Source organism: Puma concolor, chromosome B3 (assembly GCF_028749965.1).
Source record: "Puma concolor isolate L17-30 chromosome B3, mPumCon1.1.hap2, whole genome shotgun sequence".
NCBI classification, from domain to species: Eukaryota; Metazoa; Chordata; class Mammalia; order Carnivora; family Felidae; genus Puma; species Puma concolor.
The window spans coordinates 46,350,328-46,370,243 of record NC_141672.1 but is presented as its reverse complement, the minus strand read 5'-3'; the positions used below and the strand labels follow the sequence as shown (position 1 = coordinate 46,370,243).

The window sequence follows — 19,916 nt, the reverse complement described above, 5'->3', positions numbered from 1 at the left end:
TCGTTATTTTTAAAGTTCTGCTTCTTAAAAAAAAAAAGACATATATATATATATATATATATATATATATATATATATATGTGCCTGGGTGGCTCAGTTGGTTGAGCATCTGACTTCAGCTCAGGTCATGAGTTTGAGCCTGCTTCAGATTCTGTGTCTCCCTCTCTCTCTGCCCCTCCCCTGCTCATGCTGTCTCTCCCCCTCTCTCTTTCTCTGAAATAAACAAATGTTAAAGATAGATAGATAGATAGATAGATAGATAGATAGATGATAGATAGATAGATTTTTTTCTTGAAGTTTGGAAAGCACTGACTTTGCTGTAAGGGGAAGAATGGAAAATGAGGCTGGAGAGATGATACAGTTAGAACTGGGGGGTATATAAAGTGGTACAACCGTGTTGGACAACAGTTGGCAGTTTTTTTTAACATTAAACAGGGGTGCCTGGGTGGCTCAGTCAGTTGAGTTTTGATTTTGGCTCAGGTTATAATCCCAGGGTCATAGGATTGAGCCCCATGTAGGATTGAGATTCTCTCTCTCCCTCCCTCTGCCCTTCTTCCCAGCTCGTGCACTCTCTCTCTCTCTTAAAAAAAAAAAAAAAAAAAAAGTTAAACGAACACCATGTAATCCTGCCAGTCTACTCCTAGGAATTTGCCCAGTGGAAAGAGTCAATGGTGAGGAGGGTTTGAGTCTGGACACCTCAAAAGTCCTCAAAAGTCCTAATCATCCAGTAGGAGCCATGACCCATTCCCTGGGGCTGTAGACACTCGCAGAGGCAGGATGACTTGGACCCAACCCTTGTGCAACCAGGACGCTTTTGCATGGAAATCTTCCCATGGATAATGCCCATCTTTACATAGACAACCACGGAGTTCTGAGGGTCAGGCCCAGCCCAGGTGAGGGAATTCCTATGAATGTGAACATCTTTTAAGGTGATGGAGAAGATCGTCACAGGACAAGCCCTGCTGTGAAAGTAACCTGTTCCCTGTGTTGTAAATTGAAAACTGTAAAGGTAGCTTGCAATTATAAGCATTTATAATAAAAATAATAATAGGCATGATAACAGGCTTCTATTGAGCCGTCACCTGGATCCAAGAACTTAATTTGCTATTAACTCTACAGATATCATCTGATTCAGTAACTCCAACAATGCTATAGTCTTCCCATTTTACAAATGAAGAAACTGCAGTTCAGAGAGTTTAAGTAACTGGCCCAAGTTGACACAGCTGATAAGTGGCAAGGCCAAGAGTTAGAGGACAGCATTCACTCTTTTAATTCTTGGGGACCCGTGTGAGAAGTGACTTCTCTGCTGCCTTCAATATAATTGAAGAGATTAATGAAATTCTCAAGGTCAAGTTTTACACTTTGACCCACTGTTGTATAAACTCACAGGCCTGGTTATTTCTCCATCAGCCCCTTCCAGAAGTAGATAGAACAACAGTCCTCACACTCTTCACCATGTCCTCAGCAAAGCCACGGAGGTGTAAAGTGGGGATTCATTGGATCCTTGCCAGGAGACAGCGACATCATGTAACCACCCTAGGCTGCCTCCATCTGTGATGTCCAATAGGGATGGTCATTACTACTACCGTCATCATAATAGTTAACATGCATGGCTTGTTCACTCTGTGCTCTAAGTGCTCTTTCTTTTTTAAAGGTATTAACTCAGTTAATCACACAATTCCTTGAGATGGATACTATTATTACCTCATTTTACAAGTGAGAACTAAGGTCAGGAGAGTCTAATCATGCAGCAAAGATAATAGCTCTCAAGTAAAAGGGTCTCCCATCCCAGTTACACACAGACCCTGGGACAGAAAACAAGGCCTTGACATCTCCAAGTGGAGTGGGAGCTAAGCGTCCAATGGCACCTATAGCGGTCCCCCCTCTTATCCATGGGGGACATGTTCCAAGGCCCCCCAGGGAATGACTAGAAGCACATATAGTACCAATCCCTATAGATACTATATTTTTTTTCTTGTACATACATACCTATGATAAAATTTAATTTATAAATTAGGCATAGTAAGAGTCACATAGTAAGAGTCACAACAACTAATAACAAAATAGAATTATAACAATAGACGGCAATAAAAGTTACATGAATGTGACCTCTCTCAAAATATCTTATGATTTTTGTCTTCCAAATCCATCCCTGGAACTTCTGACTGAAATGAATTGCATGAAAGTCCATTTTTGTACTGCGAAAGGAGCACTGTACTCACCCTTCTTCCTCCTCTTGTGATGACATGAGATGATAAAACGCTTCCATGAAGAGATGAAATAAGGTGAATGACGCAGGTGTTGTGACGTAGTGTTAGGCTAGTAGTGACCTTCTGACAATCTGCTTCCAGACCTTGGTTGACCAGTGGGTACCTGAAATCACAGGAAGCATAACCACAGATAAGGAGGACTACTATACTGTGGCATGACTATGATTTTTACTCTGCCCACCATTGTTCCACAGCGCCCCTATCAGGCCTGAGGGTCCATGCCTGACCCCTTAAACACATGCTACCTCGGCTTATAAAACACACATTCCTTCTTCCTCTCCATGTATGTTATAAAACTGCCCCTCCCATGAGCCTCAGCAGTTGTTCAAATCCTGACTAAAAAATTGAAATTCAATAAACCTCTGGAAAATATCTTACATTATGAAGATCAAGTCAGATTTACAAGAAAATACAAGACAAAGAAAAAGCAGTTTCAGTGTGATTAATAATAAATGCTGGCACACCACTAAGTTCAACCAAATGCCTCTAGATTCTTCCAAGAGGCAGTTCTCTTCAAGGCAGCCAACTGTTGTGCCACCAGCCCTCCCAAATCCTCTCCTCTGTGCATTCAACACCAAAAGACCCAAGTCCTTTCACAGCAAGGAGGACTGATGTAAAACCCTGTCGTGATGTTCTAACAGTCTTAGCCTTTAACTCTCAAGGATCTGTGGAGAGTACAGGATTATGATCTCCAAAGAGTTTAGAGCTTGCCTGTGCCAAACCTGTTTTTTCCACTGTGAAAATCTTCATCTCTGTGGCATTATGTCACCTTGCAGAGCCCTTTTTGTAAACTGACTACATTTAGCTTTGGCCAAGTTACTTCGGAGTCCAAATCCACAGTGAAAGATCTATTTGAATTCTTCTCAGTTTCTAGCTCCTCAGAAATGATAGGCATTCATGTTTCATTCTCCTGCCTGTTGCCTCTTTGGGCTTATTTATGACTATTTTGGATTCTGAGAAAAGGAAATTATACATAAAACCTCCACTCTTTCCCACATTCCTGGTAACAAGGCAGTTTCTCTCACACCTCAGCGGCTCTTCTGGGAACACCCGCCAGTTTGCGATGATGGACGGGCCATTCTAGCCCAGCCTTCACAAGAGCCTGCTTCAGCTGGAGGGAAGCCAGCATCCCCTCAGATTTCACCACCTTCCAGGCTTTCACCACCCTCCCACCCCAGCCATTCGTTTTCTCCCCAAAAACTTGGTTATTGAAACTGGCAAAATACCTCATGATTTTGTCTTCTAGATCCACCCTGGACCTTCACACAAGAATGAATTGCATGAAAGTCAATTTTGTATCATGAAAGGAGCATGGCACATCAATATGTCCTCAAAGCCCAGCCATGCCACCCCAGGATTGCTGGTCCTCTCAACATGTTGCATATTACAGATTACAGATCTGATCCAGAGTGTACCCTCTGCCTTTAATGTGCCTCCCAAATCCGGCTCCCCTGCTGTGACCTCTCTCCTCACCTAGCCCTGTGAGTTTGCATACCTAGAAACAGTAGAAGCCTGGTATTCATACACAGCTGGTTCTCAACTACCTCCTGGGCAGACACAAAATAACAACAATGACACCAAACACTCGAGTTACTCCATCATATAAGGAAATAGACACCATAAAGCAAAATGAAAGATATTCAATATGTGATTATCTGCATGAATGAGGGGAAGAACAAGGGGAATGACTGGAGGTATAGGGTATCAATCTATTAGTGAGCCACGCACCCTGTCTATATCAAGATGCCTCCCCATGCCTCTTGTGTTCCACGTCATGCTCCGTCAGGTTCTGACCTACAGGAGGCCTGGAGGAGAAGATACCCTCAGATTAGAAGACCCACTCAGGGATGATTGAAAACACACTTAGGAAGATTGGTTTTAGGCTCTGAAGTCTAATAGCGACCACTTTAACTACCCTCAGCTCCCTGGCAGCATGCCCCAATTTTATCTTCCTAAGTGGTAACTAACAACAGTTTTAAACTCCATCATCTAGAAGCAGGGGAGCACAAAATATCCCCGCCAGCCAATTAATGGCAAGGAGAATGTTTAACCTCGCACATTCCACGATATTAAAATTAACAAGGAGAAGCTCATTTTTCACCTATTAAATTGGCAAATATGTTTTAAATTGCAATAAAAGGCATCTATACACAGCTGGTCAGTAATATGTATACCCTTTCAGGAAAATAGTTTGGCAATATCAAAGTCTTTTAAAAATGTGCTAACCTTTGACATACCTCAAGGATGTCCCTTACGTCAATGATTATAACGACAAAAAAAGGACTGGAATCAACCTAAATATCCCATAATAGGGAACAGGCTAAATAAACCAGAATGTGTCCATATAAAAAATGACAGGCAATCAAAATGATGATGTAGAATACTTTAATGGCATAAGAATGCCAATACAGTGTTAATGAGAAAAGCAGGTAGCAAAATATTATGATCCCATTTTTAAATATATACATTATATACATATGTAAATGTGTGTATATATGTACGTGAATAGACAAAATCCTGAACTAGATGTTTCAGAAGGTTAGTAGTGGTATTCTGTGAGTTAATGATGGGTTATGAGTGGTTTTTAATTTTTTTGATGTGCTGTTCTGTATTTTCAGCATTTTCCACTGTGAATCTGCAATAAACCATCAGAATTTTATAATTTTTTTTATTTTAGAGAGTGCACAAGCACTTAAAAAAAGATACATAAGTTTATTAAAAATTTGAAGATAGTTGACAATTTATTGAAGTCAGAAAAATTAATATATAAAATCTAGAAAGGTGGAATTAGGAATTAGGTTTCAAAGGATTTAGAAAGAATTCCTCATAAAAGTTTTTAATATTACATTCCTTGCTAAACTGAGACTTGGAGGGCCTTTGGTATTTCACCCCTGACCAACTGCCTTGATAAATCAGTCAGCAGGAGCACATGAAATTGTGGATAGACAGGAGATGCATATTCATTCACTCTTTACCAAATGTAGCAAAAAGCACCATGTTTCCTACTAAGAAAGAGAATCTTAAGCAGTCTCCATGCTCAGTGCAGAGCCTGACATGGGGCTCGATTCCACGTCCCCAGGATCATGACCTGAGCTGAAATCAAGAGTCGGACACTCAACTGACTAAGCCACTCAGGCACCCCTATCATCAGAATTTTGTAAAAGGCTATCACTTTAAAGGTGCATCATTATCTCTAAGGTGCTGACCAGTCTTCACTTTGAAGGAAAGGAAGAAAAAGTGGGGACCCTAGACTTAGCCAGGATGTTTCAACAGTGGTGGAGATAGAAGCAATTCTGAATGAGGTGGGACTGTCCCCAAAACACAAGGCTGCTGCACCAACGTGCCTCTATCCTAGGTGGGAGTGGTGCCTTCTGAGGTCCTTGGAGAATCAGGATGTCCTGAGGTTGTTCTTGTCCTGTGCTAGGAATCTGCCAGTGGAGGCAGTGGTCTCCCTTCCCCTGGAAAAACTAATCCAGACTGTATACCAGCTCAGAGAATTCAGATAGAGTTGAAGGCCTCAGAAATGGGCAAGTACATAGCCATGCAGACACATGTGCTTAGCAACTCACTGGTCATCCAGAGGAAGGTAAGCAGAGCAATAGAGGCACTCAGCGTGGGGCCAGCTCACTCTCTGGAAGTCTTTCTGGCAACAGGACCAATACAAGTCATAAAAGAACGATCCAAAGAAACACATCTACTGGACCAAGTGACAGCCCTCCAGAGAAAGGGGCACTGTTTAAATATGGCCTTCAAATAGGAATAGTGTTAAAGGGGACACAAATCATACAGCTCTTGATTTAACTTACTATGCAACAAATTAGTAGTGAAAACATTTGGCAAAAATAAAGACTTATATGAAAATTAACCAATAAGACCCAAGCACCATGTCACATTCACATGAAAACAAATCACAGCTCACAGCCACACAAGGTTTGCAAAGCACTACAAAATGAGATATGTTGGTGGTTTAATGATTAAATATCATTATCTACACCTGACTATTTGTTAAAACCAAAGACTGGACTGAAATATGACCCCTGCTTGTTCAAGTGTTTCCTGAGTGATATATAAAGGTGAGGTCACATATCACTCACGTGGAGGTGGACAGGGATGTCCCAGTCAGATCAATGGCCAGCTGGGGTAGTCCCACAGATTAGTCTCATTCTAACAGAGCACAGCTCTTTCCCAGGGAAATGGGTCCATGTCTATCAAAAAAATGGAAAGAAGGGAATATGGAAAGTTTGGTTTGGAGACACCTCTTATCTGAAAGTCTTTGTCCCATCTGGGCACAGCCATGTCTCATACCACACAACAAATGCCAGAAGAAATTCTCCACCTTCTTCTGTTTAGTGAGGATCAGGACTGGCTAGATCAGATTATCAAGAGCTACCAGAGGATGGAACTCAGATCTTACCTCAGACCCGCACAGGTCAAACACACCCACTGGACAGCAGGCATCTCCCTCCAGTGGCCTATAAGCTCTACCCCCTTCTCACCAACCAGAAATATGTGAGGCTCACACAACCTGAATGAGTCTTGAAAAATAATCCGCAGTATTGTGAAGACAATGTGATTGAAGATACTAATTAAATAGGAATTCACTCTCTCACCCCTTTCCGGGAGCCCAGATCAGAGAAGATGGAGGGACTCCTTTTAGAGAGGGAGCTTGTAGAGGGCTCATAGGCTCCAGATGCCTCAACCCCCTGACCACACTTCACCACCCAGCAGAGATACTAAGTTACAGAAGAGCCACACTGGGGTGATGATACACATGCTAAATCCTTACCCGTGTGAACTAAGGGGGCCACAGAACTACTGCCTCATTCCCTGGATTCATGCCCTCAAGCTTTACACTTGGTGGGTCCATGAGGAGCCAAACCCTAAAATAGACAAAGATGGCCCAGGGCAGAGGGGTTCAGGAAGGCAAGCTGGCTTCCTGCCCCTCACTTTCACTAGCCACAAGACTATAGATTTCCAACAGAGACCCATATACAAACACACGTACACTCATACACACACACATACGCACACACATGCACACACATAGCATCTAGAAGGGAAATTCTCTCTTTTGCTTATAACCAAGTAACCTCATTTTCTGACCTTAAAAAAATAACAGTTTCTCTGAAGGTCTCAAACCTTATTAGCCACAGTGGGAAATGATGCTTGAATGGGGCTGTGATGGTCTCAGCCTCGGGTGTCTGTGTATGCAGCCATATTACTTAGCAACACCATAGCCGTTTAGGTTTAATTTCCTAGCTTGCCTGATAAGGAGGCTGCAAATGTAATTTGTGATGCTGCAAGCTGGGCAAACTCACTGGGCTATTAGATGAGTCACTGGGTGATCCAGGCCACTATGCTGAGCTCTACGGAAGAAGAGAAATGAACCCTGATCTGTGGGGCTGATAGCACTCAGGCGGACACAATTTTCTAAGTGTCTCGGAGCTGTGCCTCCTTCCCTTCTGCTTTCTGGTTTGGTGCCATTATTTATTAAGGGAAGCTTCACTCACCTCTCAACCCCTGTTAGAATCATCCTCCAGCTTTCTGAAATCCTCCTGGCAAGAGCTGCAAACTCACAGCCCTGCAAGACCAGACAGATAATAACACCAACAACAATAAAGCAAGCGTTTTTGAATACTTAGTCGATAACCATGTACTCTAGTTGCTTTGCGTGAGTTATGTCTGTTAATTTTCCTAATAACCCCAGGAGGTAAGTACTACTGTTATTCCTATTTTCAAATGAGGAGACCGGGATTGAGAGAGGGTAGCAAGCAGCTATAAAATAATAGGGAATGGGGAGGGGGGCACCCTGCCAAAGGGGCTAGCTGTCATCCAGGGCCAACCAGCCCTCACCTGGACTGCCAGAACTTCCACTTTCCTAAAAGAAGCAGGAAATCCATATTTTTATATAAAATCCCATTGGTTCTAAATATCAACTAATTGAGTTGAGTTACTTATTAAGTAACTGTGAGAACCAAACCACACATGTCCACCAGCCAGATTCAGCCCAGGGCCTACCAATTTGCAACCTCTTCCTCATTACAACAAGTAGACATATTCATCCATAAATACACTCCAATTTTTATCTTTGCTTCCATGAGCCACTGGTGTCTCAGCCCTTTGGTCACCATCACTTTGGCTGTATCCTTTCTAGAGCCTCAGTGGTAACTCCATTCTTCCAGTTGCTCGTGCTGGGTCTTAGAGTCATCCTTGCCTCCTTCCCTTCTCCCACACCCCACATGCAATCTGTCAGCAGGTCTTGTCAGCTCTACTTGAAAATGCATCCATAATCCCTCCACTTCTCAAAACCTACCATGACCACCCTGGTTCAAGCCACTCTCAGCTGTCTTCCCTGGATATCATGAGCCACTGGCTACACCCAGCTTTTCCCACCTACTCCATTCTTACCAGACTAACCTAGCTGCTCCTGTAAAACCTAAGTCAGATCCTGCCCTTTCTCAACACCCCACAATGGCTCAGTAAAAGCCAGTGACTTAAATGACCCACATAGCCCTTCAGACCCAAACCCACTGGCCCCCACTCTCCTGCACTCCCTGCCCAGCAGACACACTGCTTCCTCCTTCATGCACTCCCACCTGGGCCCTGGGTGCTCACTGCTCCCTCAGAGTCTCTCCCCCCAGGTATCCTCTTGGCTCTCACCTTCTCTCTGCTCTGTTCAATTGCCAGCCAATTAGAAAGATCTTCCTGGGGGCACCTGAGTGGCTCAGTCGGTTAACTGGCCAACTCTTGGTTTCAGCTCAGGTCATAATCTCACAATTCGTGGAATCAAGCCCCGCGTTGGGCTCTGTGCTGACAGTGCAGAGCCTGCTTGGGATTCTCCCTCCCCCTCTGCCCCTTCCCTACTTGTGTGCTCTTTCTCTCTCTCTCAAAAATAAATAAACACTTAAAAAAAAAAAAAGATCTTCCTGGACCACTTATCCTAAATAGTAATCTGTCCATTCCTCTGCCTCAACATTTTATCATTACTGCATGCCATATGTTATCGTTTTGTGCTGTCTCCACTCCCATAGAATGCACCCTCCACAAAAATAAGGGATGCGTTTTCTTCTCTGCTCTATTCCTGGTGTCTACAACCATGTCTGGCACATACCCAAAATTCATGAAGTGTCTGTTGAATGAATGAAGAAATGAATAGTCCATACAACAGGCCCTTAGGATAGACTTCTCCATTCTCTGATGGCCACACATGACTTAGCCTCATCTTCTCTTTAGTCTGTATGCACCTCAGGCACAGAAGGCCTCCCCACTAGCTGTTATCAACTCCACCACCTCCATCATGGCCACTCCTTAACAATATGAGCTCAGTAAGTGCCATATTGATTGCTGGCTGAAAACTCAAAGAGATAGTCATTGCTCTTGCCCACCTGCTATCAGGAATAGTAATTTGTGATTGTGAGCATCTTGCTGGATGGAAGGAAAACTCACTCATGGCAGTGATGAATTCTGTAATTAGTCTTGATGAGACATGGCAGGCTTTGGGTGAGGGTGATTCATTTTAATTAATGATAAGACTGCATAAAAGTGTTTTGCCCATTTATCTACAGAATTTGTTGGCCTTATTTTTATTTCTCTATTTATTAAAGCCCATATATCCTAGGAAGGTAGATATGGTTCAGTCCTTAATATTTCTTTCACATAAACAGAAAGAGAGTAATATAGGCCTGTGGTTCCCTCTCGATCCAGATCCTCTGGAAAGTCTGGACAGAGCTGCAATGATTGGCTCAGGTCCCCTCGCCATGGACCTTGGGGCTCTCCTGCGCCCATCATGGCATAGTCAACCCTCCACAAGATCCAGATGCACCTCTGTCTAGGGAAGGGCCCATCCTGATTAGCCACAGGTGATGACCTGGATATGTATCCTTCCTTGGCCACCAAACACCCCAGCTCAACAAAGAGAGTAAGCCAGGATGCCAGGATGACCTTCCCCAGATCTGAAGCTTACTTGGGAAGGAAGCATAGCCAAGAAGCCAAGACATACACATGCATGGATAGAAGAGCTTCATCTCTGGCAGTTCTGACACTAAGGCTGTTGGGAGAGGATCTAGGAGGCTGTACAGAGGCATCACCCAGGGCACCCAGATGCCCATGGCGTCTAAGCCATGTGGGGAGAAGATGGACTTGGCACATGGAAAAGGCATTTCTACTTGACCCCTTTCTCTGTTTCCCATAGTCTTGCTCTCTCCACATCTTTTCTTTGCTATCTCAGAACTGTCAATTCAATGTATTTCCTTGAATGTGTGTTAAAAAGGTCTCACTTCTGGCATACATGGCCTGCCTGTCATCACTACCTTGTCACCCCAGCTACCTTTCTGAGGATATTATCATGGGGGTTGTCCACAGCCTTGCCTCCTCTGCCAGCCTGCCAAAATCAAGCCTGCAATTGTCAGGTGACTTCCCTTGTGCCTCCCCCCTCCCAAAGAGGGAGTATCCTTTCTTTTGGAGGAACGGGTAGTGGGAGGGAGAGAGCAATGTTGGGGAAGAGCTTGAATTATGGAGGGGATTGTTCTGGGGCTGCTGAAGGCATGATGGATATTGTAGATGAAGGCAAGAGGTTTTGTCATTTTTTTTCTGTGGTTTATGGAAAGGAATCCTCTTGACAGTTTTGAAGAAGGCTAAGCAATGGACTTCAGCTGCTTTGGGGTTGCCTTTGGCTCCTGGACAGTATTTCTTTTACCACATTACCCTCTGCTTGGGCCCAGGCTTTGAAAGGGTTACAAGCAGATTTAGATCCTCACTATGGGATGTTCAAGAAAAAAGGTTTGTCATCTACCCTGCCACTAACAGCTGTATGACCTGGGACAAGTCATTTGAGCTAGTGTCTTTATCTACAAAATGAGTGACTTGAAGGGAATAAACTGAGAACATATCAGCTCCTAAAACATGATATTTGAAAGTTCTATTCGAGGAACGATGATGATGATGATGACCTAGCATTTACTGCACTTCCATTATATGCCAAAAATTTTAAAAGCATCATCTTAAGAAAAAAGGCCTAAAGTTTTTATTCTGGGTACCATAATCACATGAGAAGATGAAAGCCTTTCAGAGTGATGCCCAGCTCCTGGGGCTGGGAATGGGACACCTGAGCAAAGCACAACGTGATAATTCTCTCCCCAATTATTGTTCCACCATGAATTCAAATGCAGAGACCCCTTGGCCCACAGAACCTTTGGACCACACAATACCCAGGAGGGATTGGAGGATACACAGGCCAACTTACTTTTTATTGCATGTTTCGATGCTATTGACCCAGGATTACTTGGGGGTTCTGCATTAAAGATTCTGTGTTTTTTTTTTTACAGGTTACTAGTCTGGCCACTGAATCCTTGCTGCAGAAACTGCCATCCAGCATGGACTTGCCCAGGGCCCCATCCCAGAGGAGCTGGGACAAGAAACAAGGCAGGCAGGAAGCCTCTACTGTTTGGGATACTGGAGTAGGAAGCAGTTGGGTTAACAGTCTCAGGTAGGAGAATGCAGGTCAGACTCAGCTGCTATCTTCAAGTAAGGATAGGGCCTTTTTGAATTTAATCTTGGCAATTTTACAAAAGTATGCAGAATCATATAGTGAACTTCTATTCATTACCCAGCTTCAACATTTGTCAAAGACTCACTGATCTTGTTTCATGTATCCCAACCCCTGCCCCTGCTCCACCCCACCCCCCACCACAGTATTTAAACACAGATCTCAGACAGGAAGCCATCTCACTCAAGAATGCACATCCTTGGTCCCCGCTCCACACCCACACATCATTGATTTTGTCTGCATTCTTTCTATCCTCTTTCCTATATCTTGCCCACAGGTCATACTTAAAATAAATAAGCTCTTCCTTCTTCTCTTCTCCTTCCCTGCCCCGTCAACAATCCCCTTCAGACCTGTAGCCTGCAACCTGTCCTGAGAGACTGATTCTTTTCTTTAACATAGGGGCTCGATCAAGACTCCCCACCTGATATGCTATTTCAAAGAGTCACATGCACCCCAATGTTTATAGCAGCACTATCAATAGCCAAGTATGGAAAGAGCCCAAATGTCCATCGATGGATGAATGGATAAAGAAAATGTGGTATATGTATATACAATGGGATATTACTCGGCAATCAAAAAGAATGAAATCTTGCCATTTGCAACTATGTGGATGGAACTAGAGGGTGTTATACTAAGTGAAATTAGTCAGTCAGAGAAAGACAAATATCATATGACTTCACTCATATGGGGACTTTAAGACACAGAACAGATGAACACAAGGGAAGGGAAACAAAAAGCATATAAAAACAGGGAGGGGGACAAAACATAAGAGACTCAAAAATATGGAGAACAAATAGAAGGTTACTGGAGGGGTTGTGGAAGGGGGGATAGACTAAATGGGTAAGGGGCACTAAGGAATCTACCCCTGAAATTATTGTTGCACCATATGCTAACTAACTTGGATGTAAATTAAAATAATAATAATAATAATAATAATAATAATAATAATAAGACTCCCTACCTGAGAAAGTAATTCCCTCAGCTCCTCATCCACAGTAGACATGACTCCCTTTGTCTCACTTTCCCTTTATGGCCATCCTCAAAGAAAAATCTATGGGGCACCTGGGTGACTCAGTCAGTTAAACGGCCAGCTCTTAATTTTGGTCAGGTCATGATCACACAGTCATGATACGGAACCCTTTGTTGGGTTCCATGCTGGTGCATGGAGCCTGCTTAAGATTCTCTCTCTCCCTCTGCCCTTCCCCCACTCACTCACATACCATGCTCTCTCTCTCTCAGAAAAAAGAAAAAAAAAATTAAGTCTAAACTTGCAGTTTATACTTCTTCTCTTCCCATTCACTCCTCAGGCAGCTTTGGCAGTGATTTCCACATACTGAATCCAATGGGCACTTCTCCAGTGTTGTCCTGCTTACTACCCTGATGGGTTTGCCTACCTACCAATGTAATATAAGTTTATTGTGTTCAATCTGGAAAAGAGAGAAGGCAAATAGGAAAACTTAAGTGAGTACTGAATAAATAATATATGAATACTAAAATAGTATTTTCTATTATTCATTTTGATGTATCTGTCACCAGTGGGTTTTTTTTTATACATAAATTTTTTATATTTTAACAGCTGCATGGTATTCTATCACATGGTCATGCCATGATTTAGTCCTTGTTGTTGGATATTTAAGTTATTTCAACTTTTAAATATGAACAATTCTAGGATAAACATCCTCATAGATACATTCACCTTTTACATACATCTACCTTGATTTCCTCACATTCTCTCTTTCTGGAAAACCCATCTGGACATTGAGCACACCCATCTCTCATGGTTCTCTGAGTCTAACTATGGATGGTCTTTGGGAAAGTTCACATCTCTCCAGTGTCCTCACTGTGCTCTCTCTTGGCTGACTCAGCTCCAGGTACAACTTGAGCAGCCACTGGTCTGCAGTTGACTTTCACCTCTCTGCCTCCCGCTCAGACCTCACTCTTAAACTTTCATTTCTAGACATCTGCACTTGGGTGTCCCACAGGGATCTCAAAGATGATGAAGGCTCTACTGCCCACCCTTCCCCTACCCCGAATATCCCCAAATGCCCATTTCTCTTATTATAATCTCAGTGATCAGTACTACTGTAATTCTCAGACACCCAAGCCCCAAAACTGGGGACTGTCCCACATTAATTGTCTTCAGTCATTTGCAAACAAACTGTTCAGGTTCTACCTCTTAAATTCTTCTGCTGTCTGCTTTTCTCAGACTCCACTGCCACTGATCTAGATTGGGCTTCATTATCCCCCCTAAATTAATGCAGTGGCCCCCTAAGCTGTCTGTCCTCCAACTCTGATTACAAACCACACTTCTCTGCTTAAAATCCTTCCACTAGCTTTCCAGAGCTACAGGATCAGGCCCTGGGCAAAGCATATAGGCAGGGTCTTCTGTGGCCTAGCCCCTGTCCACCTCTTTGACCTTCTTTCTCCATTACTCCCCTGTCCATTGTGGGCTCTACATATATTAGTGCTTTTTATCCAAGTGTTTCCCATATTTCTCCATATTATCTCTCACTAGACTTAAGGACAGGGCAGTCTTACTCATCTTTGCATTCCAATACACAACATGGTTAAACCAAAGGGAACAGTCATGTATGAGAAGATCTGGGTCTCCCTCATCAATACCAACTGTAGGGCTGTGGTGCTGTCTCCAGGGCAGCCTTGTCAGGGCACGCAGGACCTTGCTCCCAGGAACCACCTGGTCTGGTAACCCATGAGTGGAGATAGGGCCTGATATCCATGAAGCCTCCTTGATACCCAACCCCTCAGAACTTCTGGAGCTAGGGTGCCCCAAACCAGCTCTCCTGGAACAAAGAATCCAGGCTTCTATACCATGGCCTCCTTCCTGTATTATTTCTATCTCTGGTAGTGAAATTTCCAGCAATGAAGTACTCACTGAAATATAGCTTCATTCACAGGGATGTTTCTATAATCTAAACAGTAAAAATAAATGAGAATAGGGAAGAGGGAGAGGAGAAAAGGAGGCCAAGAGGATTTTAAAGCCTTCTATGGGATCATTTCCATAGTTGTAAATGCTAGGAAACTGACACTCACCTACTTCAGGTTAAATTCCTCTTTGCAGCCCATATGGTTGCAGCTCCTTGCTGTTCATGGGAGAGAACCACACAAATGTGTTAGATCTAGAGCCAGGGTCTGCAAATTCTAGCCTGCTAGCCAAATCCTGCCCACACCTGCTTTTGTAAAGTCTACAAGGTACAAATGTTTTTTATATTTAAAAACTTTTTTAAATGTTTATTTATTTTTGAGAGAGAGTAAAGAGCACGAGTAGGGGAGGGACAGAGATATAGAGAGACACAGAATCCGAAGCAGGCTCCAGGCTCTGTGCTAACACAGGACTCGAACCCATGAACCCCAAGATCATGACCTGAGCTGAAGTTAGACACTCAACCGACTGAGCCACCTAGGAGCTCCTGGTTTTTATATTTTTTAATGATTAAAACAAAAAAAAGAAGGTTTTATTACACATATAAATTATATGAGATTCAGTTTTCAGTGTCCATAAATATAGTTAAATTGGAACATAGCCAGGGCTCCTGGATGGCTCAGTTGGTTAAGCATCCAACTCTGAATTTCGGCTAAGGTCATGGTCTCATGGTCTTAAGATGGAGCCCCGCGTGGGGCTCTGCACTGAGTGTGGAGTTTGCTTGAGATTGTCTCTCTCCCTCTCCCTCTGCCCCTCCCCGGCTTGCACATACACATGCTCTCTTTCTCTTTCCCTCTAAAAATAAAAAATAAAAAAATGAATTGGAACACAGCCATATCTATTCATTTACATATTGCCTTATGGCAGCTTTCACACTACAATGGCAAAGTTCAGCAGTTGCAACAGAAACCACCATGATCTGCCAAGTCTAAAATATTTCCTATCAGTCACTTTGCAGAAAAAGTTTTGCAATCCCTGATCTAGCGTACCAAAAGCACTGAGAATTACAGAGAAATAAAGATGCAAAAATTCAGATGAAAGCAATGATTTCTTTATTTCATCCAAGAATTCACATACTTTATCTTTATCCTTTTTTCCCCCAAAACTTACTTCAGCTGTAACGTTCAAAGATATTTCAAATAGTCATTACATGGGGCGCCTGGGTGGCTCAGTCGGTTAAGCGTTCGACTTCGGCTCAGGTCATGATCTCACAGTCCGTGAGTTCGAGCCCCGCGTCGGGCTCTGTGCTAACAGCTCAGAGCCTGGAGCCTGCTTCAGATTCTGTGTCTCCCTCTCTCTCTGACCCTCCCCCGTTCATGCTGTCTCTCTCTGTCTCAAAAATAAACATTAAGAAAATTAAAAAAAAAAATAGTCGTTACAGACCCTATACTTACTTTTTTTCTCTTGGCTCCATATATGTAGATAAAGATGTATATATATATTTTAAAGATATATATTTTTAACTTTGAACAAAAGAAGTACAGGCACACGATTTTTTAAAAAGTCAAAAAGCGACAGGTTTACAATTTAAGAGTCGACCCCACCTTCCCATTTACAAACAACGTCTTAAAAGATGGTTCACCTGTATCTCCTTGTAGTAACTTAACTAAAAAATGTGCTTAATTGCTCTTTCTTGATTGTTCAAGTTAGATGTTATCTAAACTGTGTCGTCACAAATGAAGATAGAGGTTATCTTACAACTTTTAGTTAACTCAGTAATCAGTGTTTACTTTATGACTGTGTAAATATTTCTCACCACAGAGACAAGTAGCATTCCATGGTTACGTTTCTCACATCCATATTTTTGTTTTCTTCCATGTTTTTAAAAGCTAAGAGGGGGAACTCTGTGTCCCAATACTGTCAGAAATTCTAGGTCTCCAATAATGATCTTCCCCAAACTCAGTACACTGCAAATTATCAGAGCAATTACATATCTATAAAACAGATTATGAAACACAGATGTTGCTTAAAAAATAAACAGTCTGTTCTGAATTACAGGCACTCAGGTCTGCACTCCCCTTCCATGTCACAATACCTCATGTGGCTTTTACATAAGAGTTTTGGCCCTTTGCTTTCAATCCTAAAGGAAAAGAGTAAGAAGAGTAAGGAGGACAAGTCTGCATTGCTCACTTCATCTGCTTACAGAACATGTTATTGAAGAACCACTGCCCCCAGACTTCCCTGTCCAGCCTCTAAAACTGAAAGTAAATCAAAGAGGCCAGGACTCCCGGTCCACGAGCTATTTTCTTAGAATGCGATGTTAACTTACGACTTTAAAGGTTCTCAACAAGAACCACCTGAGTTACCTGCCTAATCCCAGAACTTTGTTCAGTGTGAGACCAAGACATTAAGGTGGACAGGGATCAAAAATCTAATTCACCTCCAGGTGGAAGGACTCTAAAAATCACAATCCAAACCTCAAATGATCACTTCACATACTTTGGGTTGAGAGCTGACTTATAAGCAAGAACTTTCTTGTTACAAACAATGCTGAAATGAATAAACCTTGTACACAAACAACACTTTGACACATACACAAATACATGTAAAGGATAAATTCTCAAAAGTAGAATTGTTGGGGTAAATAAAATATATATATATATATAGATAGATAGATAGATATCTATATCTATATCTATATCTATATCTATATCTATATCTATATATATATAGTTGTTTTCAATGACATATAGAGGATCTTTCAGAATTTGATCTTTTTTGCTTATACTCAATATGATTTCTAGATCTATATTGTTCAGGACTACATGGTTACAATTAAATTGCATTTTCTATGCATCGTGTATACTCACTTCTCTAGGCTAATTAGGGAATGATTTATCATAGATTGCATTTCTAACCCCAGCACCTCCCCATGTTATATTTGCCTGAGGACAGTCCCTTCTAATGCCACCTGTTTATATCATCTACCCCCCACCCCTATTCTCTATATCCCTTCAATTTCAAATTCATCCATGTAGTGTTGTTTATAATCTCCGCAATTCCAAGTTCAGCAATGCTCTTACTTTTGCAGAAACAGTGGGTTATAATAAAGGTAGCTCCACACTGATTCACTATAGACCAGTAATTCTGACCCAACAAAAGGAGACATCAGGCCATGGTGCGTGCCATGATGATTTGGAGTACCCTGACCAGTAACAAGGAGAAAGAATATGATCATTTCTCAGAAAGAAACTGAGAGGGCCCTTCCTCTCAGAGATTATCTCCTCTCAAAGAAAATACAATTATTTTCATTCAACTGTACTTAGAAAAGGTAAGTATCTTTTGACTTAGATCAAATCCCTTTTAGAAATAATTTTAGCAAAAGTCTTCCAGTCTGTCTTTAGACAGAAAGCCACATTAAACAAAATATGATTGCCTCAACCACATGAGCAGAGTAGTTAGTACCAGCTTTGTTAAAGATAGAAGTCTGAATGCTTATTGCATTTGGCAGTTTAGTGATTTGATTTTTGCTGAAAATAACATTTTGAAGTATTGGACAACCAGAGAAATTAAAGAAACGTCTGTCCCATATCCTCTAGGAGAACATTGGCCATAATCTTTGAGATCCAATTTGATAAGAAATGTATTACGACTTTAACACAAAGGTAGAACAATGAAAATATTGTTCACTTAGGAATATATTACATTTTTAAAATGATACTCAATGTTGGTAATACTTTGGCAGCAATCTGGAATATTTACCAAAAGTCTTTGTGTGTGTGTGTGTGTGTGCGCACACACGCGCTTAAATTTCCTCCTGAGAACAGTTTTCCAATAACCTCAAAACACACCCTTTCATTTACAAACAATTGATGTACTAATCACAAATCATTCTCATCTATTTATTAGCTAGTTTCAGTAAAGCCATACATAATCCAAGGTCTTTCTTTACAATGTCCTAGTGTTTTTATTATCATTTTAACAAGATGAACTGTGGTTTTGTATACTGTCATTAGAAAGGACTAAAGATCACAAGCATACTGAAATGCAGAACTCAGATCTCAAGAGTTTTTTTTTTTAATGTGAAGATGTGGGATGTGAGATTATAATAAAACAATACAACGGACCCTTGTGCTGTTAGAACTGTTTACTTATCTTGACCCTGTGGAAGTGAATACCAAACCAAATGTTCATTATTAAAACTTAATACAGGGGCGCCTGGGTGGCGCAGTCGGTTGGGCGTCCGACTTCAGCCAGGTCACGATCTCGCACTCCGTGAGTTCGAGCCCCGCGTCGGGCTCTGGGCTGATGGCTCAGAGCCTGGAGCCTGTTTCAGATTCTGTGTCTCCCTCTCTCTCTGCCCCTCCCCCGTTCATGCTCTGTCTCTCTCTGTCCCAAAAATAAATAAACGTTGAAAAAAAAATTAAAAAAAAAAAAACAACTTAATACAAATACACACACACACACACACACACACACACACACACACACACACGAGTACAAGCAAAACTGGGAAAATCTGAATAAGATTAGTGAATTGTATCAATGTCAGTATCCTGGTTATGATATTGTATGATAGTTTTGTTCAATTTAGCATTGAGGGAAACCACTGCAAAGTATATAAGGGATCTCTGTGCAATGTTTTTCACAATAGCATGTAGACCTACAACTGTCTTAAGAAAATATTCTGTTTAAAAATGTGAATCTGGGGCACCTGGGTGGCTCAGTCAGTTGGGCATCCAACTTTGGCTCAGGTCATGATCTCATGGCTCGTGGGTTTGGGCCCCGCATTAGGCTCTATGCTGACAGCTTGGAGCCTAGAGACTGCTTCAGATTCTGTGTCTCCCTCTCTCTCTGCCCCTCACCCTACTCACATTCTATCTCCCTCTCTCAAAAACAAATAAACATTAAAAAAAAATTTTAATAAAAAAATAAAAATATGAATCTGCCAAGATAAATGAAGTGCAAAGGTGCCCCTAGGTAAAAGAAGAAATTAATCTGTGTACTATTTACTAGGAGACAGTTACATATAAAGGGATAACTATATATTGTAGAGGTTGGGAGGTGTCATGACTAGTTCAAGTGAGGTCATCCATTTTTGTTAAGAGAGGGGAAGAGGGAAAAAGGGAGAGTGACTTTTTGTTCTAGTAAATCCATATCTAGAACCTTATTCTTGGGAAATAGAAATGTTTACTATAGCATTATTTATAATAATAAAAAA

General features: G+C 41.9%; 1 long non-coding RNA gene across 1 annotated transcript; it reads right to left on the bottom strand.

The window, feature by feature from the left end:
- Positions 1-275: 275 nt before the first annotated feature.
- Positions 276-9,170, bottom strand: LOC147579950 (uncharacterized). Its single transcript, XR_015252360.1, has 4 exons — positions 7,781-9,170; positions 6,365-6,475; positions 3,999-4,075; positions 276-2,373 (listed from the first exon to the last, which is right to left on the bottom strand). It is a non-coding gene; the product is annotated as an uncharacterized LOC147579950 (long non-coding RNA).
- Between the last annotated feature and the right edge of the window lie 10,746 nt (positions 9,171-19,916).